This window comes from Cygnus olor, chromosome 11, assembly GCF_009769625.2.
Source record: "Cygnus olor isolate bCygOlo1 chromosome 11, bCygOlo1.pri.v2, whole genome shotgun sequence".
NCBI classification, from domain to species: Eukaryota; Metazoa; Chordata; class Aves; order Anseriformes; family Anatidae; genus Cygnus; species Cygnus olor.
Window position 1 is genome coordinate 15,751,225 of NC_049179.1, and position 25,209 is coordinate 15,776,433.

General features: G+C 49.8%; 1 long non-coding RNA gene across 1 annotated transcript; it reads left to right on the top strand.

Annotated features, from left to right (window-relative positions):
* Positions 1–9,029: 9,029 nt before the first annotated feature.
* Positions 9,030–25,209, top strand: LOC121076147. The gene is made up of 3 exons (XR_005823358.1): positions 9,030–9,664; positions 21,064–21,991; positions 23,915–25,209. It is a non-coding gene; the product is annotated as an uncharacterized LOC121076147 (long non-coding RNA).

The window sequence follows — 25,209 nt, forward strand, 5'->3', positions numbered from 1 at the left end:
CCATGTAGCCCCCATCCCAGCCAGCCCCAGCACCCAGCCAGCCCCTGCAGCCCCCCACAACCCATCAGGGTGAGCCTGGGGTGGGCACCCTGCTCTGACAGAAGTCTGGGGGGGCTGGGTTTGGCCCGCATGGGTGCCAGGGTGCCTTCATTTCTGGGAAAGCTCCGGGTGCAAGGCTGTGCCAGCCAGAGTGTCAGACGTGCAGTTAATTACTGCAGCCCCAGAGCCACAAACGTGCTAAATGTGCTGTCGCCGTCATGCGTGGATAATAGCAGCCCTTTGCAAAGTGTTTCTTTCTCCCTTTTCTCTCTATTTTTTTTCCCAGCGCAAGAGACAACAATTGCAGAGCACACAGCAGCTCTCCGCTGCTTGATTAAGTCAGCAGCGAAGGCAAAATGTGCCCGTACAGCTCAGGCTTGAGGAGGGAGCCGGGTGTGTGTTAGGTACAAATTAGAAAATGGATGGGATTTAATCACAACGAACCTAACCAGCCCTGCCGTGGTAACCCCGCCGTCCAAGAGGTCTTTTTCCTCCACGTGGGTACGATGGGTGCGTAGTCCTGACAAAGGAACAGCGCCTGCGAGGATGAATGGTTAAAGCGAGAACAGAGAAAAGGCTGGGGGGAAGTCCGATGCATACCACCTGAGTTATCAGCCACAGAAAGAGCCGTTTCCTTCCACAACACTGACGTGCGGAGCCGTTTGCTGTTCCGGATGCCGTGGTGTGTGGGTGCTGCAGCACAGCAGAGCTGCTCCTGCCAGGCCTGGGGCATGGCACAGGAAGGGAATCAGGCACAGACCCCACCTTGGGGAAGGCAAACAGCTTCTTCAGGGGACCCCAAGTGAGCGTGGCCACCAAGAGGATGGGGGACAAGTGACCGTGAGCCCATGCCCTCCTGTGGGTGCACGCAGCGGGTCGGGCTGGAGCCCTGCACCACGAAAGGCTGCTGGTGCAGTCCCCGGGCATGGTACTACCACGGCGCAGGGTTTGCTGCCACCAATCCGTGTCTTGGCTGTCCTGCAGCAGTGCTTTGCTGAGAAGACAAAGGCCAAGACCAAGAAATGCTAATGCCCAGGACGTTAGAAGAGCCTTGGTGACAGGGGCAGAGCATCCCAGCAGCAGGGAACTGGTGCTGAGCTGGGTTCGGGCTGGGAAGCACGAGAGGCTCCCAGCCAGGCACAGCCTCACTCGCGAGGGCTCTCAGAAGTCCCCGCCGGGCACTTCCCCCAGCCCTTATCAGCGTGCCGTTAATCTTTGGCATCGCAGCAGGAGCTGGCACCTTCAGTTCCAAGTGCAAGGTGCGTGCCTTCGACCTTGCCTTCTGCGCCACGAGCGGCCGGCGCGGTGCTGAGCGAGGTGCAGGGGGAAAGGCTCCGGCCGTGAGAGCTTCGCCCCGGGCAGGTCACAGGATCGTGGGACCCCGGGTGCTGCACATCGTGGGAGAAGAGAAGGACTCGGTGGGAAGGGACTGTCGGTATTGATAGGCCGCGACAACGCTGGTGTAAATTTGCTCCTGGTGAGTGAAGAAAAAAGCCAGGTGGAAATTAAAGCCGGGATATTCAGGCCTCCTTTTTCTTTGCTTGTCCCCGATTTAGTGCCGGTGACCAGTTTCACCCAGTCGTACCGAACGCGAATTTGCCCTTCTCCCTGCACGAGGACCTGCTTGGCCAGGAACCAAACCAAACGAGCAGCGCCAGTAAACTTTGTCCTTCCAGAGCCAATTGCACCGGCACGGCTGGGGCGGCCGTTAAAGGAGGAGCTTGGCCGGGGGGAGAAGCAGGATGCTGGGGCAAGAGCCACCATCAGCAGGCAGGTGGCTGGCCCCAGGAGCAGGAGGGCGCAGGCCACCTGGGGCACGGTGGTGGGTTGGGGTGTGTGACACCACTCACAGCACAGTGAAGTCAGTGGAAATCATCTTCAAGGGTTCGTGGGCATCACAGGATGCAAGCTGCGGGGACACTGGAGACTGTGGGACACACAGATTGCTCCTTTTCCTTCCCATTTCTGCAGGAGTCACCTCAAGCTGTTATTTTGAAGGCGTTTTCCGTGCTGCAGCTCTCTTCCCTGACCTTAGCAGGACCTGGCTGATCCCAATCTGGAGGTGAAAGATTGACACCTCACGGGCCGTGAACACCCGTCCACGAGATGGAGCTCTGAATTATTAATACAATCAATGGCCGCTTCTTTTCATCCTAGAAGAGGCACAGAGGAAAGCTTCAGGGGCCCTGGAAGGGAGGGAGGGGAAGGGGAGAGAAGTGACCGATGCTGATGGGTTTCCTTGGGGTGGAAACATCCCCGTGCCCATTTTGTTTTGGAACAATGGCACCATTTGGGACAAAGGCCAGGAAGAAGGTGACCGAGTGGTGCTGTAGGGCTGATGGTGGCACTGAGAACCTCTCCGTGGGGAACGTCTGTCTGTCGGGGGGAGGACATCCTTCCTTCCAGCCCCTTTGGTGCATCATGGACACCAAAATGGGATCCCCAAGAGCATGGAGGAGAGAGTCTCACCACCAAGGAAAGGGCTGGGGAACAAAGAAATGCTTTTATTCCCCAAGCGCCTCGAAGCTGCCAGCATCTACGCTGTATTCCCCATGCAAGGAGGTGAGACCTGACGCCTGGCAGGTGGTGGAGCCTGCGTTTTGTGGGGTGCTTCGAGCTCTCTGTGGGGTTTCTTCACTGCAGGGAGGCCACGGACATGTCCAGGCTGGAGCCCAGCAGCGAAGTGGTACAGGTTTGGTGGTCACGTTGTGGTGATGTTGGTTTCTCCCAGCTCCTTCACCTGCTGCACTTGGGAGGAAGGCACCATGGCTCCGTCCCAGCCAAGGGCCAGGGAAAAGGGAAAACTCCCCAGTTCTGAGCCCCAAGAAGGAAAAGAAGGCAACTGCAAAAAAGAAAATACAACAGCATCTTCACTCCAGTTTTTCAAGAGGTTAAAAAACAAACAAACAAACAAAAAAACCTATTGTGCTAACAGAGCTACTCTTTCTGGGTAGATAATGCAAAGCATTGCTTTGGAGCTGGCCAAAATGTCTGAGGAACATTCCCCCCTCCCCATTTTCATTAAAATTCAGATCAACATTACAAGTGAGATAAGAAAAGAAGCGTACAGTTACAGTTCTGCAGCGCTCTGTGATCACTCACAGGTTCTGTAATCCCTGCTCGGGGGCTTAGGGTTCAGCCGGGCTCGTTTCAGCACCGCGCTCCCACTCCGGACGCCGCTCGTCTGCGCCGCTCACACGGGAGACCCGCGGCAGGACAGGCTGCACGGCCAAGCAAAACCTCACAGATGCATCAGCTGCCCTGGCTGGGGACCAAAACTCCTTTTTTTTTTTTTTTTTTCCTATGAAGGCATTTATTAAGACTCTTCTCTTATTTTAATCTGATGTTTGCTTTAAGCCTGAAGAAAACGATAGCGGTGCAACTGCAGCCCCAGCAGTAAATGCACAGCACGGCAACTGAGAAACGCCAGAAGTCATTTCTGTTGCCAGGTATTCCCAGAGAAAATATTTAGGCCGTGGTCCAACGCTGAATTTATAATTCTGCCATGTCAGGAGCTCACTGCCGTGGGCACGAGGCTCCTCCGCCAGCATCCCTGGTGAGGAAAGTGCTGGTGCCAACGGGAGGCAAGGGTCCGGCCATCACACAGTGACTGTCTGCTGCTAGAGGTGATGCTGCGCAAAGGGCTGGTGGTCTTCGCATCGATAGGAACGAGCCCAGCTACATCCGCAACAAGGAATCCTCCTCCATGAGCTCTTACGATGGCCATCTTCGCCATCTGGCCTCCGGGTATTTGCAGTAGGCAGGGGCGTTGTTCCTCGGGTTCAACCCGTGTTCAGATTTAGGGATGTGTAGAAGTATCTGGCTGAGTGGGGGCCTCAGAGCGGCATTTAAGGTTGAGCCACCCCCAGGCAGTTACATGGACCCACTGAAGCGATGTGAACTGCAGGATCTGTTAAATTCAGTGCCAGGCTGTGCGTAAAGCTGTAGATGCAGGGAGACGGACAGGAGTTGAGTGCTTCTGGGCTTCTGGGGAGCAGCCCGGGCTGTCATTCCTTCTGCTGTCATTCCTCGACGTCACATCTCACGATGGAAGAGCAGAGGATATAAGGTCGGGGGCCAGGGGATGCCCCCTTCAGAGAAGTGGTCCCTCAGCGTGGTGCGGAGCTCTGCCTCCATCTCCAAGCAGCTGCTAGATTAGAGAAACTTTGTGATAGCGTTGTGTTTCCTCCAGCAATCTGCAAAGAGCAGCCTGGGGAGGCATTTGGGTTTTATGTGAATTTAGGCTGCGGTTTGCAGAAGGGTTTCGTTGCAATCACGTTGATTAGGTTTCCTTCAGAGGCTGGTGCATTAGAGGCAAGCCTGGCCAAAAGGTCCAAAAAGCATCAGCTGCCAGGCGGGTTGGAGAGCTGAACCCTCCCCGAATAACTCAGTCCCGCTGCGTGCATCGTGCACGACATCAGCACGCGGAGCCTTTGGTTCAGAAGACCAACCAAAGAGAGATGAGAGCTCCCAAAACCAAAGGAGGTGCATGGAGGAGCTCCAGCAAATTGGCACCTCCTCGCTGGGGAAATATAGACGGGGCAGCACTGAGCCAGATGGAGCGGGAGAACGCTCAGCTGTGAGTTTCGGGATGGGAATTATACAAACCCAGCCACCGGCACGTCACCTTTTCAAAGGCTTCAAATCCGCTACAAATTGCTTCTGAATGACAATGGGAGTTTCTCGCCCTTCACAAAGCCTCCCGTATTAGCATCTTTATTGGAATAAATCAGCTAATTTCTCCAGTTGGAGGGCTAACCCGGAGAAGCCGTGGTTCCAATTAGATGTATATTCATCAGCAGCTCGATCCTGGTGGGGAGGCAGGGGTGGCTGTGCTCCGGTCCAGCAAGGGGCTTGCCACCTGCCCAAGTCCAGATCAGAGACAAAAAGAAGGGGACAGCTCTGTCCCCAGGGCTAGCAGCAAAGCAGAGCCGTGGGGTCCTTTTAATCCTCAATTTGTCCTTTGTGGCATTCAGTAATTCCCAGGCGCAGGGTGGGGAATGAACCCGTGCTTGCAGGAGTAATGATAAATCTGTGCCCTTCGCTATCATTCAGGTGCCTTTAATGACACATACACCTGGCTGGCTGACTGCAGCTGCACTGAAACGTGCAGGGAGGTACAGTCTGTCCATCTATCCATCCTGAACAGCCGTGCAGCAACTCGACAATAGGTTCAATGTCAGCATTTATCTTATAAATATGGGATTTCTCCAAGCCAAGGGCTGATGCCTAGCAGTTAGCTGTATTGCAAAGAGCAAGTTTCTGCTTTGTTGCCAGTGGTAAATTCCATAAGGAGAAATGAGAGAAGATAAAACTCAAACTCAATAATATATACGCCCCGTATCTAAAACCTGATCATCTCGCAGGTAAATAGAGATCATTTCCCATTAGGGATTGAAAACAAGAAGACTTGGGGGGGCTTTCCTTAGACTTCTGCCCCCCAGAGCAGGATTTATTTGGACATTCACGATGCTTTACTGGCCTGGACCTAGCTGGGCTTCTTTGGGACTGTCCCAGCACAGACAGCCGCACACTACAGCCCAGGTCCCAGCCACAGCTGCAGTGACTGTAGGGTTGTCAGGGGGAGCCAGAAGGGGCAGAGTGCAAGTGCCCCTGCGTGCAGCAGGTATCATTCATCTGCTCTCTTTGGCCAGCAGTGGCACAGATTAGTTGGAGTGACTGACAACAGGAGGACATTTTCCTTTTGGTTTCGTGCTGAACTCTTGGATTTAAGCTCTGGGGTGTGGTTGTCCATGGGCAGCGAGGTCTCCAGCGGGGGCAGCTCCCTTGGGTTTTATTTTATTTTTTTTTCTGAAAGTTCGACTTGGGTGGAGGAATTCTGAAAATGTCTGTCTGCGCTGAACAAACACAGCCCGGGGGCAGAGCGGGACTAGTGCCCATGGACAGCGGCTGGAGAGGGAAGGAGGGGACAAAGGGTTTTGGGGAGCACCCTATGGGCACCGTGACTGCTTGCCCCCACCTGCAGGGAGCTACCCTGAGCTCGTAGTGACCTCGCTTCCCATGCCAACGGGCTTTGCTCAGCAATGCAGCCCCGGGGCTGTCATCTCTCCACCCAGACAAACACTTCTCCCTCTGTTTTGCTTTGCTTTGGGTCCTCTGCAGAGCTCCAGGGCATTTATTTTTCAGTGCCACCCCGGCTAGTAAGAGCTACAGAGACTAAGCACAAGGCAGAGCATCAAGGCCATGCCAGGAAGCTTTCATCATGCCGCCCCCACCAATACGTCCTGGCAGAGGATCTCACTGCCCCACGCAACAAACCCATCCTGATCTCCCCCTCACCTCCTCCGAGGGTTAATGGAAACAGGAGATGGGCTGACAAATGCCGGTAAATGAGGCCGGGCAGCTGGGGGGAGCAGGTCAAAGGACAAAAATGAGGACAAGTCTGCACACAGCCCCACGGCGGCTGCTGCCACCTGCCCCAGCCCCAGGATGGAAATCGCTGCCTGACTCTCCCTTCCTCCCATTAAAGGTGTCACCCCACATCTAGACGTCACCTATTTGGGCTAAAGAAATGATCCGTTCCTTTTTTTAGAGGGTTTCTTCTCCCTTAACAAGAGGCTGATGAAGTTCCCTTGGATGCTGCTTCCTTTGTGGCCACGAATAAGCCTTGCTATGGGCTTATTTATGGTGGATAAATTATATTCCAGAGTGTCTTCACTACCTGCTGACAGGCAGTCACTGCTGGGGTGGGATGTGGGAGCCTGGACGGGTCCATAGGTTTCCCTTCCCCTTGCAGGTGCTCTGATCCCAAGTATCAACCATCTTTCAGCAGCGCTCTGGTGATGGGATTAGCGTGCATTAGGAGTTTCTGTTCTCCTCTCTCCCAGGGAGGATCAAATGCAGTGAAACGTCCCATTCTGCTGGTTGCTTTTTGAAAAATGTGTGGTATGTGTTAACGTTAGAAAGGCAAGGTCAAAGGAACAGGAGCAGGGGACACGGGGCTGGAATAACTCCTTTAGGACACTAAGTTCAGTCCATGCTGTTGTAGTCCCATTTTCAAACTGCTTTAAAAGAAGTGCAGTTGTTTACCCTCAGCACATGTGCTGCAAGTCTCTTCCTGACCACAGATGTTTTCTGGGAAGAAATGTGGAAGAGAAGCTGTGGGTCTGGGGACCACTTGTCCCCTAACAGAAGACCAGCCCCTGCACCAACCCGGCGAGAGCAATGCCTCCTGTTCCCATGGGCTGGAAACTTCTCCGGGGAATTTTCCGCTCTACCCAAGAAACAAAAACTGTTGGTGATGTTTATCCCAGGGTATTACATTGTCTGTTTAGGCCCGGAGAATGTGACCTTGAGTTTCAGCAGAAAACAGCACTAATGGACACCAACTTCAGTGTGTATCAGCCTGAACTGAGGGATGGTTTGGGAAGGATGCTGAGAGAATTGTATCCAGCTGAAAAAAAGTGTTCGGGCAGGCAAGTTTAAACACCAAAAGCCATTTATGCTGCACAAATATATGAAGCACATGGTCACTGTCACCAGATGCAGTTGTTAACTAAGCCCTTCAGTAGACAGATGTCCCTGTATGACATCTCTACCAACTACCTCCTGCTCCTTGGGATTTATCAGCACCCTGTGACCCATTTCTCTAAGAGGAATGATGCCCCCAGCCCGACTGGCTGGAGCTCAGAGACATCTCGGCCTGAAACTGTTCCTCTTGAGAGCACAGAAGTATTCTTAGGTCCACTGCTCGGGGATAATTTATGCTCCAGTACTTTGGTACTTAGAGTTCACCAACCTCTGAAGAAGTCCTATAATAGTGCCTCACATATTGCTGACTTTGCGTTTTCCACCCTCACATTCATCTTCCTTTCCTCCTGGCTTGCAGCAGGGCTAGTAGGGTCGCCCCTTCCTCTGCACGGATAGGACACTTCAGCATCACCCAGAGGTGACCACAAAGTCACCCGGGTCCCTCACCTGCCCCGTGGCTTGAGGCAGGTCCCACATTGAAGGGTGCAAACAGGAGGGTTTTGAACCCTTTCAGGAAACAGATTTCCAAAGACAGGAGCTGTCTTACAAGCCATGGAGTGAAATTAGTGGTAGCGGTGGCAGAAACATTGTTTTTGTGGTGAAGAAAACATGGTGTGGGTGATGCCAATAAAACTCAACCAAATTCCTGAAAGACTCCTTTGAGCAACTTGTTTCACATTTGCTGCTGGCACCATCTCCCAGCCATATTATGTTCCCGAGGGATTTTAGGTCAGCTGGTAAGTTTTCAAATGCCAGGCCTCCGATCCCAGTGCTGTCGCTGAATCAGAGGTGAAATTACCAGAAGTCTCTGAGCACAACCCTGACTGTGAGCTCTTTCCGGCCTGTCCTGGAGCAGAGCTGATGCCCTGTGCAAGTCGCTGACCCTGGGTGGAAGGAGGGTGACGATGGATGAGGTGCCCCAGGGCCTCGGTGCCTCAACTGCTGGGTTCGGGTGGGAAGGCACAGGTAATGTTTTGTGAGGGATGAGCATCCCCATCCCTCACAAAATAAAAATAAAGACCAAACCAAAACCCTGAAAGTAGATGTGTTTATGCAGGGAAGCCATGCACACCAATATTTGTTAGGACACTGTGATTTGCAGCCTCAACTCTGCTTGTGGGACACTGCCATTTGCACAGTTAATAATGCACCACCAGGAGGGAGCAGGGGACATAAAGCTGATTTTTTCCATTGTTGATCATCAAATCATACTGGATTTTCTTGTTGTGTTTAAATATCATTACAGTCATGTTTTTAGACATATAGCTAGTATGAGCATGGAGGAGGACTGATAGACAAAAAAAGAACTTTTTCTTTTTTGAATAGGCAGCTGGTGCATTGCTTGCTTGCAGCAGACTTCTGGAAGACAAGCAACTTTTTTTTTTTTTTTTTTTAAATGCCTTGGGAAAAAAAGGGCCATCATTTCCAGGCAGGAATTTTTCTCTGAGGAGGATATTTTTGTGCCTGGCTAAGGAGAGATGAAAAGGTCAAAGAAAATTAAATTCACATGTTCAGAACATTTCAGGGCAGGTGCTTTTCCTAAGCCAGAACTCAGTCCTGGGAGGTTGTACCCCAGGATTTACAATCTCCCTAATGTTTCACCTGTTGCACTATCACTGGAGGGCAAGGATTTCACAGCCCTGGGCGGCCTGGCTTCTCTGGACCCAACTTGACAGCTTTGCTTCACACCCGTTGCAATTCATACAGCTTGAACGAAGGCTCAGACAAGCACTCTGGTCTGGCTGCTCATCGCTGCATTTCACTTGGCATGTAGGCTATGGACGAGGAATGCACAGAATTTCCTTTTCCACCCCATCAGATCCTCTGTCTTGAGCCTGGCCTGGCCCCAAGAGCACAACGGATGCAGCTGGAGAAGGGCAGGTCCAATCTTGCTGCCGAGCTCCAGTGACACTTAACCTCCTCTGCTGGGTGATCTGCTTGCAGCTGGAGGTGGATGCTGACGAGGCTGATGAGCATCAGCCTGCCGAATTGTTAGCGAAGGGAGCAGAGCTTATTTATTCGGCTGGAGGAGGTAGTAGAGGCTAGGGCTCTCATGAGAGGAGGTGACCTTGAATATCAGTGAAGGTGGTCTTTGATTTTGCATCGTGGTTTCTGCATTGGTGCTCCTGAGCAGGTAATGGGTCCCCAGGCTGCCCCTCTGCCTGCTAAGGATGCTGCCAGGGGTCTCATCCCACTGTGAACACAGGTTGCAACTAATTGTAATTTTTGAGCATCAGCAGTACGGGGAAATCAATGGGGAGCTCTGAGCTATGGAATAATGAGACCAGCTAATCCCCTGCGTTGCCCCAGGGAAGGCGGTTGGAGGGGAGCAGCGTTAGCCCTTTGGGGCAAGCTGTCTTCGTGGTGACACCTATGCTCTGGGAGACAGCGAGGCTTTCCCACAGGTCTGTGAGCTTGGCTTCGGTTGCGATGGGAGCTGTAAACACAGGATCAGATTCTGTCTTATCTCATCCCTAAAAATTATTTTTCTTGGCCTGGAAATGAACATTAACTGGCTTCTTTCCTAAAGCAGCTGTACAGCAAAGATGGGATTGAATGAGCCCCTTTCCCTCGAGCTTAGGCACAACTCGAGATGGGTAGAAAGCTGCTATTGCATCACCAATACAGAAATAACAATAATTCACACCGTGTTCAAAGATACCAGAGTTTAATGACTAGCAGGGATGGCTGGACTGGTCAAAGCTATCTTTTTTGCATCAGGAAAAGAAGCCTCATTCCAGGGATGCTGCTAAGAAATGAAGAATAGGAGCTTTTTTTTTTTTTCCTGGTGGAATCATCCTGACAAGCAGTATATAAATTGCTGGAAGAAAGTCGGATTTCAAAAGGCATTAGGAAATATTTCTCTTCCTCCCCAGACTATAGCTTTCCTTTAATGGAAGGACAGTGTCTTGAAAACAGCCTGTAATGGAATTTGTTGTTTAATCAGTCTTTATTTTATTTATGTATTTAATTTCATTGAAATAGTTAAAGACTGTTTAGGTTGAGGGAATTTCCATTGTTTTTCTTCTGCTTATTTCTTTATCTGAGAATTTCTAGGACTGTCAAACTTTCTCTCTGATTTTTCCTAGGAGGTCTTCCTTGGCTGGGAAGAGGTAGGTTTGCCTAATAATGTTTATGAACTTAATCAAAATATTAACAAAGACCTCCTTTAAACAAAGTGCTGGCTAGGCACTGGAGTGAAATATCTGTTAGCAAAACCTATGAGTTTAAACTAGAAAGGAACTTTTCTCAATCATTCAGCTTTGTGTTCCTAATGGGATTGTAATTTTGCTATTCAGTAACTGTATAGATCTCAATTGTCACTTGATTATATATTTTTTTAGCATCAAAAAATCAAAGAGAAATGAGAAGTCATTTTCTAAGAGTTTTCAGGCTTCTCTCTCCAGCAACAAAGAACCTAATCTCAGTTCTCCTACGTATTGCTCTCACTGGCCTCTTGGCCAATTATGCTGGGTTGGATTAATTTAACCCAAAGCAATCATCAGGTCACGGTGACTCTGGAAACAATTTTTTTTAAACCGAACTATTTTTTTCTCGTCTCTTTTTTCCCCTCCCCTCTTGTCATAAAGCAAAAGGCTTCAGTTGGCTTTTTCTCCAGAGAGATCAACAGCAGCATGCGGAACAAGCGCTGTGCTAATGAAGTCCTGTCTTGGCTTAAGCTAAGCTGAGATTTCAGCTAACCTCTGGGCAGTGTCCACAGCACAGAACCACCCTGGGGATGGCTCAGCAGGATGGTCCTGGAGAGGTTGAGTGTTGGGGTTTCACCCTAGTGGTGGCATCCCCAGCTCCTGCTGCTCCACTGGCTGTGATGGGGACAGAGTAAGGGGGGGAAAAATGATGATGATGAGGAGGAGGAGGAAGGGCCCTGCTTTGTGGCCGAGCATCCCAGGTCTGGAAGCAGTTTGCACAGGCTCTGTGTTCCTTGCCCTCCTGTCTGCATCAGGCAGGTAAGAGCACAGCCCCACCTCGCCAGGGCATGGTGTGGAAAATTCCCCCCAAGACTCTGGAGCGTATTGCAGTGATGCAGGATGTACAAAATGGGCAGCATTTGAAGTGTTTCCTTATAGGATAATCGGAGGAAGTCATTGTATTAAATATCCATTTGTGTCATTAGCCTTTTATTTGGTGCTTTGTCCAGACATCCTGTTTGCTTCCCCTTTGAAGTAATGAATATGTTTCCTGTGCGCCGGGTCCCGTCCGAAGCTCCCGTGCAAAAGCTAAGCACCAGGCTGCGGTCGGTTGTGTCCTTGGTGGGGAAAGACATCTGTGGACATGCCTCGTGTGAGGAGTTGTGGGATAAATCCAGAGCAGTGTTTGCCAGCTGCCCTTAAGGCACCCTCCTTGGGCTGTGCCATCCCAAGGAGGGGAAGGGGGCACAGCTGTTAGCTCCTCAGGGTACGGGGAGAGTTTCTGGCATTTGGGACTTCACACTGTTTTGGGAGGACATTACAGCAACATCAGCATGTCATCCTGGCTGGTTCAGAGATCTGGTGCAGCTCCTGGGGTACACAGAGTAAATGCTGAACTGCAATTCATTTTATGAATTAGGTATGTGAAGAGGTAGCAGGTGCAAAGAGTTGGGGTTGCTCCATCCTTAAACCTGGGAGGCAGCAAGGCTGCTCCACATCCCTCCCCCTTCCTCCTTCTTGTTTTTATGGAGTAAGCTCTCTGTCTTTCAGCAGCAGGGATCAGTGTCCAGCTACTTGTCTGCATGAACTGCTTCGTCTCTGCTGCCATGCTCATCCCCACAGACTGAACCTGGATCCCCACAGCAAGCAGCAGAAGCTGCTCTGTTTCTGAACTCCATCCTGAAGAAGAGATGGAGGCTTTTGAATGTCTGGAGGTGGCATGGCACACGCTAGTGAGCAGATTATAGCCACATTCAATGTACATGTTAAATACTGGTAGGAATGTTGTGCCAGCAGGAGGGATCCTGCCCCCCAAAAAGCAGCTGGAGGAGCTGCATCACCCATTCAAAAGCATCTTCACTCTAGACTGCAGCAGGGAGGACAAGAGGGAGGATCACCAGCCATGTGCATCAGTCAGAGGAGTGCTCTCCTCTCTTGCTGCCTGCTTGGGAAGGGTTAAGCAGGGAAGCACAGCCCCTGAGGACCAGGACTGTTGTTCCATGCAGATTGGCTTCTTCTTGTTTCTTCCATCGATCGCAATCACTCAGAGCTGTGCCTGTAACAAACTGCCTTAAATCATTGCAATCATAATAAGCACACCTTGGTAAATAATGCATGAGGTGTCCGTAAGCCTATATTCATTAGAAGGAAGGTGCATATAAAGCATGGTAATTGTCTGGGCTCGAGGGGGGGCTTGGCTGGTTGGATTGAGATGTTGTTGGTGCTGAGGATCAACCCTGGACTGAGCTGGATTTTGGGCAGGCTCCCTGGCCACTCAAGTTGGTGGAAATAAAGGCAGGCTCCTTTTCACCTTCATGAATTTTGTACGAGATGTTTAAAATGCCTCCGAGGTTCACAGCATAATACAGGTTTAGGTGGAAGTGGGCTTGTGGCGAGTCTCCAAATAGCATAATAGCAAGGCATCGCAATTAATAGCATTTAATATACCTTAATGACACCAGAAAACATAGTGTGTAACAAGTTTTGCTGTGAGAGCCTCGTAGCCAAGTTAACGGTCTGGATATTAGAAGCCTTTGTTTTAAAATGCAAATTAAAAATGCTTTGTTTTCCATTCGTCTCGAGGAGCAGAGCAGTGTTACAGCACGGAGCTCCTTTAGGGCAACTTTGCTCGGGCTGAGGGTCGGCGTGGTGCTGGGGCTGTGGTCCTGGTGCTGCACCAGAAGGCTCTCAGGGCAAACTGCAAGGGAAATTGGGCAGCAATTTCCACCTCCCTTTCATCCTAGGGAGATTATTATTTTTTTATGAAACGACAGCGATAAGGACAATGTGGCTTTTGTCTGGCTGGAGGGGATGGAAGCAGCAGTGGCGTTGCGGGGTGTATCGGACAGCTGTGGGTGGCAATGGGTCACTTCACTCCATTATGGTCTCTGGCAAGCGAGCATTAAAGGGGGTGTGAGGGCATCGTTTCTCAGCGATGACTTCATTTGGCTGTCTAAACAAACAGCCGTTCCTCACCAGGTGCAAAGGGCCTTCTATTTGTTTTTTAACCCCACAAAGGGAAAAGAAATACCTAAAGGGAAAATAGCACCAGCGGACCGGGGCTGCCCGGCAGCTGTGGTGGTCTCTGCCTCCTGGAAAAAAGCAGCAGTGAGGTGAGATGGGTGGGGAAAGCATGGGCCTGTGCTCAGCCCCAGTGGGGTGCCTTCATGGCCAAGGTAAGTGGGCTTAAAAATCTGGATCCCCCAAACCAGAGGTGTCCTGTTCATGCTATTTGGCTCTGGGTTGTCTGTATCCAATGTTTGTTGGGTGGTGCCCACAGCGGGTTGAGTAAGGGCTGAGCAAGGGGAGCTGCTGAGGGCCTGGAGCTACGTGCTGGAGGGGGACCAAGCCTCCGGCGTACAGGTTCTTGATCCACCTGAGGCTGTCTCCTTCTAACACACAACTGTGGGAGCTGATTTTGTGCCTGGTGGTTGAGTCTGGCCTTGAGAATGGGTTTGTCTTCTCACCCAGCTGGTGGCCCAACCCTGTCCCTCACTGGTAAGGCTGCTTGCCTCTGAACGCTTGCCCTCGTTGTGCACCATGCCTGGGCACCCCACTTTTCTTGCAGAAGTGCTAGAAGGTCTGCTTGCCCTCAATGATGTCCTCTTTGAGAGCTCCTGGGGATCTCGGCTTCATTTCTGTCTGAGCTGAAGCAGAATGTTACTGGTTTGTAAACATGAGCAATTTAAGTGTACTTCAGATCCCTAAATAGGCCACATCTTAGATGAATTTAAAAACTCTGCTCTCCTGTTGGCAGGCACACCCTAAACTTTCATAAACTGCTATGCCTTCATCGTTAAAGCTGTGTTTTTTGTCCCCAGTACTCTTCCTGGAAGGCTGCTGCAGAAACTCTCAGCTGGTGGTTACGGTTAAATATAAGGAGGAATAGTCAAAACTTCTCTAAAAATATGCCTCTGAGTGCCAAGCTCAGCCTTATCTCCAGGAACAGTATGAAGTGCTTGAGATGATTTTTTTGGGTCCTGGGTTCTCTCCAGAATCAATTCTTTTTGCTTCCTCCTCGTGTAATTAAAGAAATAAATCCCTCAGCAACACAGCTCCACACAGAGCAGAGCCCCCCCCCGAAGCAAAGTGATGATCCTAGCTATTTTGTAGTGTAGTTAAATTATCATTTTATTTTTTTTCCCTCTACTTCTAGCTGCATCATGTGTCACAGAGAGAGGCAAAATGGCAAAGAGAGAAAGGACCAATTTTAAGATGGGCTGACTGGTTTTTTCCAGCCTAATTTGACTGAGTCAATCCTTCCCCATCCTGCCTTCATCTTCCCACCACTGCTTGCCTGTGCGATGCTCCCAAGAGATGGGGGCGGTTTGTGAAGGTATGAGCCCTGTCTCCATCCCTGTGCTGGGGCTGGGAGTGATGTGATGCTCCCATTTGCTGCCTGCCTCTTTCGGGGAGGCAGCCCTTGCTCAGCCCTGCAGATGGTGGTCGGAGCCCATCAGACTCACTTTCTTTGGTAACCTGAGCCAGGATTTGAGCCAAGGCCTGGGAAGGTGAAAGGCTAATGCCCTCGTCTTCGTGCGTGCCACCAAGCCCCCTCTGCTTTGTTAGGGCGATGTGCAAACTTTGGGGAATGGCTCCTGCAAGCCATAAATGATGAATGAAACATGAAAGCCCGGCTTGTTGTGCGGGGACAATGTGCCGGCTCCTGGACTGTTTGCTCTGCGATATTCAGCAAACACGCTGCAAAGAAACTCAGCAAGGTTGCGGACAAAAGGAGGAGACAATCGGCTGAAAAACTCGCTGGACTCAATTATGGTCTGAAATTTAATTCCTGTGGGCTTGGTAGGGCTCCCCTACCCTAAAAGCCATTCAGCCCCAGGCAAAGTCCATCCCTCAGGTTGGTTTCTTGGAGGGCTCCGGGTAGCTGCAGAGGTATTAAGCTTCTAAATGGCTCCTTATTCGCAGAAAGCCCTGTAGATACCACAGGAGCTTGTAGAGATTGCTTCTGAGCGAAGCTATAAACCTGGAAGTGAAAGGGGCCAGGATGCTCTTGAGGCTTGGAAATGTGGGCTGCAAAGAAGAGAGGGAGGGTTAAAGCCCATAAATAGTTCTCAGCTAATGAAATTGCTGGGTGGGGAAAAGGGGAAAATAGCTCCTTTTTAAAGCAGATGAGGCAAACATGCCTCCCAACATATTTTCTGCTCATAAAACTCACTCTGGGTTTCTAGGTAACTAGTGGAGATACCCCAGGGAGAGGTTTGTAAAGGTTTCCCACTGTTAGCAGATTTGAATAACTGAATGGCAATGCTGAGTATTGGCCTCACCTTACACAGGGAGCAGCTTCCCCCACACCACCTCTCCTGAGGCTTGTTCATATTGGAAACAAACCTGAAGGTGTGGGGGTCCTTCACTTTGGGAGATGCATTCTTGGGATCCAATATTCACCACCCACAAGACCAGGAGGGACCGTGGTTATATGATCCAGTCCAATCGCCTAGCTATCCTTGCTTACATCCCAGTTTTGCTCTTTATGTCCAAGTGTCCTGTCCTCTTGCAGAGCCCATCTCCACCTGCTGAACAGGGACGCAGAGCCCGATGGGTGGTCATCAGGTACCAGTCTTGCTCTGGATCTCGCTGTTTCTTTATCAGGTTGAGATCTTGGTACTTAAGGGCAAGACCTTGGTGCTCAGGACTGAAAGGTCTTCTGTGCTTTGCACATCTACAGCATTTCAAAGCAGCTTTCGCTTTCTGGAGCACAAATTCTCTGCTGGTCTCACCTTCAGCTCTATGTCCTTAGTGCCCTTGGCAATAAGGTGGTGAGTTAAATCTCTTATTGAAGGAATGGCATGGTTTGGTGATGGGTTTTCTCCTTGCTGGCCAGGGTTTGCTGGCAGGACCTGGCTGTGCCCCCAGACCGTGTGGGGACAAGCGAGGCAAAGGGCTCTGTCCTCCTCCTGCTGCAGGGGATGGAGCTGGGAGTGAGCACTGGTGCTATCAGATGGCTTTAAATATTTCACCCTGACTCTTTGAGATAGTGAGGTTTACTCTAGTTGTTATTGCAGTGGAAATAAGCATGCAGATCCCAGCTAAGCCTTGATATGAATGGAGGCATTGCAATGAGATCAATCTGGATGAGCATTTGCTTTACTTGGTGCTTTTCCCATGCTGGCTCCCTGTCTGTACTGGGATTCAGACCAGTTAATTCAATGTGTGAATGAGAATCTGGTACATTCCTGCCACCCAAAACAGTACAATGCTCTTGCCAGTTGTAAACTGAATCTCAAGCCCAGGGAAGCCTTGCATGGCAAAGCAGGAGATGCAAGTGGGTTTTGTGCACAGTGACAACTGAACACAAAGTTTGTAGCTGAGATTGAATCACTGTTGTTAAAAAGCAGCTATAGAGGAAGCACACAGCCAGCTGACCCTTCCTATACTGGAATAACTGGATGTCAGAACGGAGAAGATGCAGATATTTGTTTGCAGCCAGTGCTCTGGTGAGTAGGCAGGGATGCTGGAAGGACAGCGGCACAGGATCATTGACTGTTGTGACTGAATTTGATATTACTCGTATGCCCGTGCAAACTGGTGGCCGCACAGGCAAAGGCGCAGGACTGAACCCTTTCCCCCATGCGGAGGAAGGGGAGCTGCTGGTGTGGGTGCAGGGATAAGTTCAGAGGAAGGAAACAGCTTGTGCTGCTTCCAGAGGGCCCGTCCTGCACAGACAGGCTGGCTGAACACGGCTGGGATGAAATCTAGAGATAAATACATTACAAGGTGGTAGCCTTTCTGTGGATGCAGAGGTCAAGTGTGGCTGTGCAGAGGCAGAGGAAACTCGTAGCATCTCAGGATTAATTAACACAGGCTGCTCTTGCATTTGCAGAGTAGAAGGAGCTGTAGATGAAACACAGCAAGCTGCAGTTAACAAGCATCCTGAGGAGAGACTGTTTATTAATCTGTGTCTGGGGAAGACCATTGGGCAAACCAGTTTTGGATCAGTCTGGCAGGACTGGGACTAGCCGTTCCCCAGCACTGGCAGAGGTAATTGGGCACCTCCACCAGTTGCTCTTGCCTTTGTGATGTGCCATTTGCTGTAGCTCTTCCCTGGGTCTTGCCCCCAGTCACTTTGTCCTTGTCCCCTGAGCATCCCTGCAGCCCAGCCTTGTGCTTTATCACAACCCTGGCTTTCTCTGTCTCCAGATACCTGCTCCCAAACCGGTTCTAGTTTGGCTCTAACCACTCAGGCTACCTACATCCTCTTCTAGCTTATCTGATGGTCTGAAGCCCACAGGAGCTGCTGATGTCTGCCGAGGGATTTAGCAGAGGCTGATTTGTACTGCAGGGAGAGGACTGCATATTCTGTACATCCCTCTCACCTGCAGCCATTGTTTTGTTCTCAGATCTCTTTGCATTCCCCCACCAGACATTCTTTGTGAGGATAGAGATAAATTAAACGCAAATTATGTGACCTGATATCATCAGCTGACAGCCATCTATCTCTGCCCACATACCCTGAACAAATGAAACCACCACCACATCTGAACGCAGACTATGGAAAAGCTGAGGTGAGTCGGAAGGTCGGGTCACTCAGATCCTGTATCCATCAGGCATTTTGGCAGGTCTTGAACGGGGCTGTAACAGGCTTGGAAACTGTCAGTCTCAGGTGACAGCTATTGGATCAAAATGCAGAAGCGACAGCACGAAATTCCTTTCAGAGGAAAAACAAGCAATGCATGTTTCTGTTCGCTCTGCCCAGTACCTGCTGCAGCCTGGGATCTGCTTCCGCTTGCAGGGGACGTCCTCTCCTGCTGCTGCTGGAGAGTGCTGTGAGCATGGAGAGATGGACAGTGGGGTCTGGTGTCCCCACCTCTGCTCCATCACCTGCCCAGCTGTCCCCTCCTCCATGCCCAGCTGCACCCTACTGTCACCTGTGTAAATGCTGCTCCCATTAAGTAGGCTCTTGCTGGACTTTAAAAGCCTCCAGATCCCAACACCCAAGTGCTGGGGGCTGTGCTGCAGCCGGCTGGGTGCTGTTTATTGCCCCCAAATGTGCCCTGATTGCAGGGCTTTGGCTGGCCAGTGCTGACCGAGGGCTTGGCTGCAGACTCCTGTTTCACTGGGACAGATGACATTTGCTCTCTCCCTCTGTCTTTCCAACAAGGATTTCTTGTCTGAGACACGACATGAGTCTGGATGCTCAATGTGAGCTCTCAGGGCTTGCAGGAGAGCTCACGGGTGTGGGAAATGCCTGGTTTTTCTTTAAAGCAGCAAATTCTTTGCCCTCTAACATCCTCATAACAGTGCAGCAACAATCTGTGCAGCTTTCAGACATCCTCTGTCCAGAGCTCAAACAATCCCCTTGCATTTCACATTGCCTGGACTTCTCCAATGACAAACACAGCCCACAAATACGGTTTGAAGCATATTACTGCATTTCCTAAGAGCACGCAGCTTTTGAAATGTCATTTTGCCTGGTATTAGGAGTTCTGGAAGTTGAAGCCAGCCAGCTGACAGGTATCTCTAACTGCATCATGAGGACTCCGTTTGGGAAAAGGCATCCATACGAGGGATTGTCGTAGGCGCATGAACGAAGTGTTAAAAACCAGCTGAGGGGTAGAGCGTAAGGGGAAGGTGTGTCTCTGGGTGTGCTGAAATGTTATCTCCAAATTGCTCATTAAAACTTCATTTTAATGTCCTGATTCAGATCCTGTTTATTCAAGTGCAATCAAGAGTGGCTCCCCTGAAGAAAACCCGTGCCTGATACAGCAGTGCCCTGCATCTTGAAGCCCTTTATTTGGGAGCACACAACACTTTTAGCTTAACCTCATTAAAAAAACAAAACAATTTGAGGGATTTTCTCTGTTAAAATTGAATATAACTCCATCTGCCGTGTTGATTCTTTGCTCTACCTGGCCATCAGCTCTGTGCCTGCTGGTTTTGGGATCCAGCATGCTGCTCTGGCAGATCATTGAGGCAGCTCACAAGTACTCATTCAAACACTGTTCAATCCCCTCATCTAATAAGCTAGTAGTAAAGCAGCTTCCAGAGCCGCACTCTATTCCAGCAACTCCCTTTGCCAGCTAGAAATTACACTATTTTCCAATTTCATTATTACCTCTGTTTTTTATTATAGCATCATTAGAGTGAGAAAACTGGAAAGGAAGTGGGGATTGTATAATGCAGGAAATAGTGAATTAATACCTCGACCATACGATGGAATGGTGCAGAGCTGTGACAGGGTCAGGAAAATATAGAGCAAATGAAGACCATGCTGGCTGGGTGAGGACAAGACTTCTCCACTTGCTCTGAGGAGTATTAGCTCACAAAATGAGCTATTTATCAGAGATGCAAGATCTGTGTTTTCTTTTTGCATGTACGTGTGCCTGCTTGCACATGGAGCCTTTACATGGAGATAGAATATGGAAAAAAAATGCTTTTATGGTACAGAGATGGGCTTTAGCACGTTGGCAAAAGAAAGCTGATTTATTGCCTGAGAAGTCACGTCAGAGCATTTTAAGGAAGGGGTTGCATACGATGATAATAACGAATTGTCTATTCCTTACCATGCGGTTCTCCAGTGCTAAATCCCGAGAAGTGTTTATTAGCTCCTGAGCATTTATAACTACCAGCTTCAGCACTGCCGTCTGAATAGGGAAGTGCAGCTCCCACCAGCCAGCAATGTGGAGGGGTTTGTCTTTGTTATTCTGGAAGGGTAGGCAGCACTAAATAGTGGGGAAAAAAAAACAAAACACTATTTTTTTTTTCCATTTTTCAAATGACATCTATATTTTCAGGCTCCCTGACCTTACACTGACACACACAAATCAAACAAATAACCCATTATTTACTGTGCACCCTGGAATTTCTGACAAAGCACGGAAATTTGGTGGTTCTACTATTTGGAAATGGCGCTGCTTGCAGTTCCTGGGGATGCTCAGATAAAAGCCTCTGCAAAATGCATCCCTTAAAACCCCATTTTTTTTGTAGCAACACCAGAAAGTAATTAGATACTGGTACGTATCATTTGTATTTTGACACTGCCTTTTGAGATGTGAAGTGATTAGTTGGGTTAAACAGCTCCGCAGCAGAAGCGGCGTGTATCTGTTGTGCAGTTGTCAGATCTCAGCAAATGTGCTTTTAATAACAGCTTGTTATTCACTTCGCTGGGTAGCGAATGGAGGCAGGTTTTAGAAGCAACTTCTTATTTAGACATCTTCTGATCATCTCAGATGCCTGACAGCGCTGCAATAAAGATGCTTCCTAGCTGGGTAAGCGTCTTCAAAGGAGCTGCAGGATAGGGAAGGGGAAAACAAAAATATCTGCTGGGGAACTGAAAGCACCAATGGGCACGGGACTATGAATTTTAAAGTATAAAAATGCGGATTATCCATTTCTAGAGCCTCTCAAAGCTTTAAACTCTTTACAGCCTGTTGAGAGCAGGATGATCTCCGACTTCCTGAGGGGAGGCCAGTGCTGGGGTGGAAGAACGCAGCTGCCTCGCCGGCACCGAGCAGCTCTATGAGTTCGGGAGAGATGCGAAGAAACCTCCTGCATCCCAAAAAAAACACACAGGAGAGGAAGGGGGAAGCACATTTGCCTGCCAGGAGTCGCTCGGAAGTTACTGGGTCCGTTCCTGCTGCCACCATGGGGAGCGTGCAGCAGGCTGCGGTGACCCCCAGCAGGGCTTCGAAGGTCCGAGGCTTGCGGAGGCCAATTATGGGATGTTAAATAAAATGCCAGGCAATCGATGAAAAATGTACATTTATTGAGATGTAACAGTCAATCACACGGCTGTTAAAGAGCTATAACTGGGTATTAAATAATCAGTTCAGCTGGTATTTATTTAATATAATCGCAGCCTATTAAACCTGAATTAAGTACAGAGTTAAGTGTCTCTGGGACACACAGCTGAAAGTGCTGCCAGGAACATTTTATGTTGCCTGAAACCCTTTGTGGAAAACTCCCACAAACATGATCTCTGCAAACTTGTCCTTCGTTTGACGGGGGAAACCTAATAGGAGATTTTTAATTTTTGACCTGACCTGTGGCAGAGTTATCTAGCAACTTTTACCTAGACCAAGACTTGATGCAGATGCATGATTTCTATAGATCAAAAATACTTGACCGACTTTTTGGAGCTGCTCCCTTACAGATTTGGTATGGCTTATTTTGCTTCACTTGCACATCTTTGCTCCCCTGATTCTCTGATACTGACGCAGTTACTCGCACCAGCACCAAGTGAGTCCAAAATAAATGTAAAATGCTGCTAAGTCAACATGGAATCTGCTCTGACCTGGCTGGGCTCACAACCTGGAGACGTGAATATGGAGAAACCCTCACACTGGAAATGCAAGGTCAGAGGACCCAAGGGGATGGCTGATCCTCCTCTCCCAGCTCCTCATTTTTTTTCTACCAGCCCTCGGAGGTTTGTACCCTGGCTCCCGGGCTGTCGATGTGGTTTGCTCGGTGCAAGCTCACGTGCTGCCCTGAGCCTCCGAGCTAGCACAGGCTGGCACCTGGGATGAAAATCCTGCTTGTTATTTGGTGAAATTGCTGCCACTGGTGTTCTTGGTCTGGGTTGAACTGCTTCTATTTTTGCTTACTTCAATCCCTTTATTTTTTTCCTTTTATAGTGACGAATGAAACCAAGGTAGGGCTCGTGTCTTTTAAAACAAATACCCGGAGTGAATGCGCATGGTGTACATTACAGATTTATTTCTGTGACATCTTGTGAAGAAAACCTGTTGCAGTCCGGGCAGACCCTCACTTCCGAGCCCCCACTACCAGGGCTGCACACGGTGTTTTTACGCGGGGATTATTTAGGTTGCTTTGGCTCTGCGTTTGCCTTTCCCCAGCTGCCTGAGCTGATGTGTTGTTTTGCAATTCCTGGGGCGTGGAAGTGCTGCGGAGAGCCGATTGCAATTTATTCTCCCCATCCCTGATAGCGGAGCATGGAGGAGGCGAGCGAGCCCACGCAGGGTGTGATCCTGCCTCCCGAAAGCTCTCCCTTCTTACAGTGGGGACAGAAATCATGCTAACCGGGCAAATCCCAGGGCCTGCGCAACCTGAATGCCTCTGTGCAAGGAATGCTGCAATCTCCCTTCCCCTCCCTCTGGCTAATTAGCCCGCGTTTAACACCCAGACAAAACCCCGCTGCACCTGCACTGCCCTGGGAAGCACAATGCTGGGGCAGCCAACAAAGCGGCGTGGCGGGGACCCGGCACGCTGAAAGCCCTGCGATCCCCTGAAAGCACCTCTTTGAAAAAGGATGCCAGAAAAAGGAAAAAAAAAAAAAAAAAAGGAGGAGGAGGCGATTCGCTCGCTAGGACTTTTTCACTATTGGAGAGAATGGGTGAAAGCCCACAAAAGCAGCTTAATAAAGAGGAGAGGGAGAACAAGGCAAGGGGAAGTGCAGGGCAGGCTGAAAGGAAGGAGGACTTTCCAGGTTGTATTGTCCCCTGTGCCCTCCGGAGATTCTTGGCCAACCTCTCAAAAGCCGTCGATGACACCAAGTTGATTGGTTTTGCCGCCTCCGTTAAAAGTAGAGGCTGGGGAACCGATGCGACCACCTTCTGCCCAGAGCCCACTTGTTAGGACGATAAAATAAGTCTCATTCACGGGCACTACAAAGGGGCCAGCCCCGCTTTGATGTGGTGACCGATGGCCCCTCCACCTGTTTCTGCCCTGCAGAGGAACAGCGCGATGCGTCCTCATCCGGCTCTTTGGCCAAGTTCTCCCTAGAAATAGCTGCCATTCAGCAACAGCTGTAAAGTCTTTAATTAAATAATATAAATGATTTTCTACCTCCCATCCAGGAAGGGCAGAACTATTCCTCCTCCCACCTATACATATGGAAGGAAAGCTTAGGCAAAAATTCTGTTTTCTGGTGGCTGGGTTGGCTGACAATTTGGCTGGCTTTTACGACATGCCTTTTAGAAGCTGCTGCTTCTTCATAATAAAAAAGAAGCTAAAGTTCAGCCGTGCTACCCGGGGGGTTCAGCCTCCCATGCTGATCACCCTGCAGCCGATATAGGCAGCCTCAGCAGAGGGCAAAGTGGGGTGCATCCTTCAGTCAGCTGCAGAACGGCCTGAATTGCTGCCGTTGGTGTGATAGATGGGCTCTGTTACAGGAGAGGAACCGGGGGCAGGATGGTTAAATGGCTTTCCTGAGATTGCTGAAAGAGTAAGTGTTGAGGGTGGCTATAGATCTCAGGAGATTCTGATTTCCAGGCCAGCATGAACATATCCTGAGTCATCTTTTCTTGTTCTTTGTACAGGATGAACAAAGCAGAGCACACGAAGATGAGTGATGATCACAGGTCTGTTTACAAGGCGCTGTATGCCCGAGTTAGTGCTCTCAGAGCCACAGTTTGGTGCAAAATTCCCAAGAGGGGTTTTATCTGAGAGTGTATGTTCCCTGTGAACAAGCTCTCTTGTTCACCATCGCTTGTGTTTAGGAGGCCTGGGGATCCCCAGGACACTTCCACATCACCGTCGCAGCATCCCCAGGCAGGACACAAGTGGGTCGTGTGTGACTGATCAGTGGCAGTGTGATGCCCATGCTGGTGGGACGTCTGGCATCTGGAGCCACAGGACAAAGTACCAGTTGGGAGACTGCTCATAAAGGCAGTGGTAGGCTTCAGGCATACCGTGGTTGATCTCAATACACGAGCAGAATATTTTCAGGCTTAAATAGCAGAGTGATGAGAAGGTCAGTCCCAACAAGAATCACTAGGTGTCGAATACCCTGGGCATAAATTAGTATCATCAGTTCAAACATCTCGAAAATTAGAAGTAAATTACTTCAGACACTTGGGACAGATGGCATCCGCACACCAGGCAGAGCCAGAAAACCCAGCTGTCAGAGCATCGCCAGACCCTCCCTCTCCTGTGAGCTGGATCCCAGCAGTGACATGGTGGGCTTGGTGCTGATGTGTATTCCCTGAACCTCCCCAAGCAACAGAAGAGAGAGGGGGAAGAGAAAGTAATTTGTGCCTGAGAACGGACGATTTCTCTGGACCTACTCTTTCAGCTTCATCCAGAGCACAAGCAGCAAAGAGAAAAACTTGTTCACTAACCCAGTCTCCTGCTAAGTCCTCCTACGGTGATATAAATATGGCTGGAAAATGTCTGTACTGTTTATTACTTTGAAGTCAAATGTGCACCAGCTATTTTCAGAAACATGGGAGAAGTAATGCCTTCTGGCTGGCTTGGAGTTGCTAGGTCATCTGACAAATTTCCCTTTCCCTGTCCCCCTGCTTTTATATACACATGGAAATGCAGACATGGGTATTTTAATGTATATATTAAAAGTAGACCGAAAGTTCACGTGCTGTTTGGAGATGTGTGGCACAGAAATAAATCACAGCGGGGAGAAAGGAAGGCACAAGTGCCGTTCCCTGGCAGCCTTGGTTTGCTTGGGGCTGCACAACAGAGCGAGGCACAGCTCCTGCCCCACAGCCTGAACAGGCAGGCAGGTGGATGTGGGTCAAACCCAATGGGCAAAATGACCATCCATAATTTTTCTGGGGGTTTGACAGCGTTTTTAAGGTGTATTTAGGGAGTAGCTTGA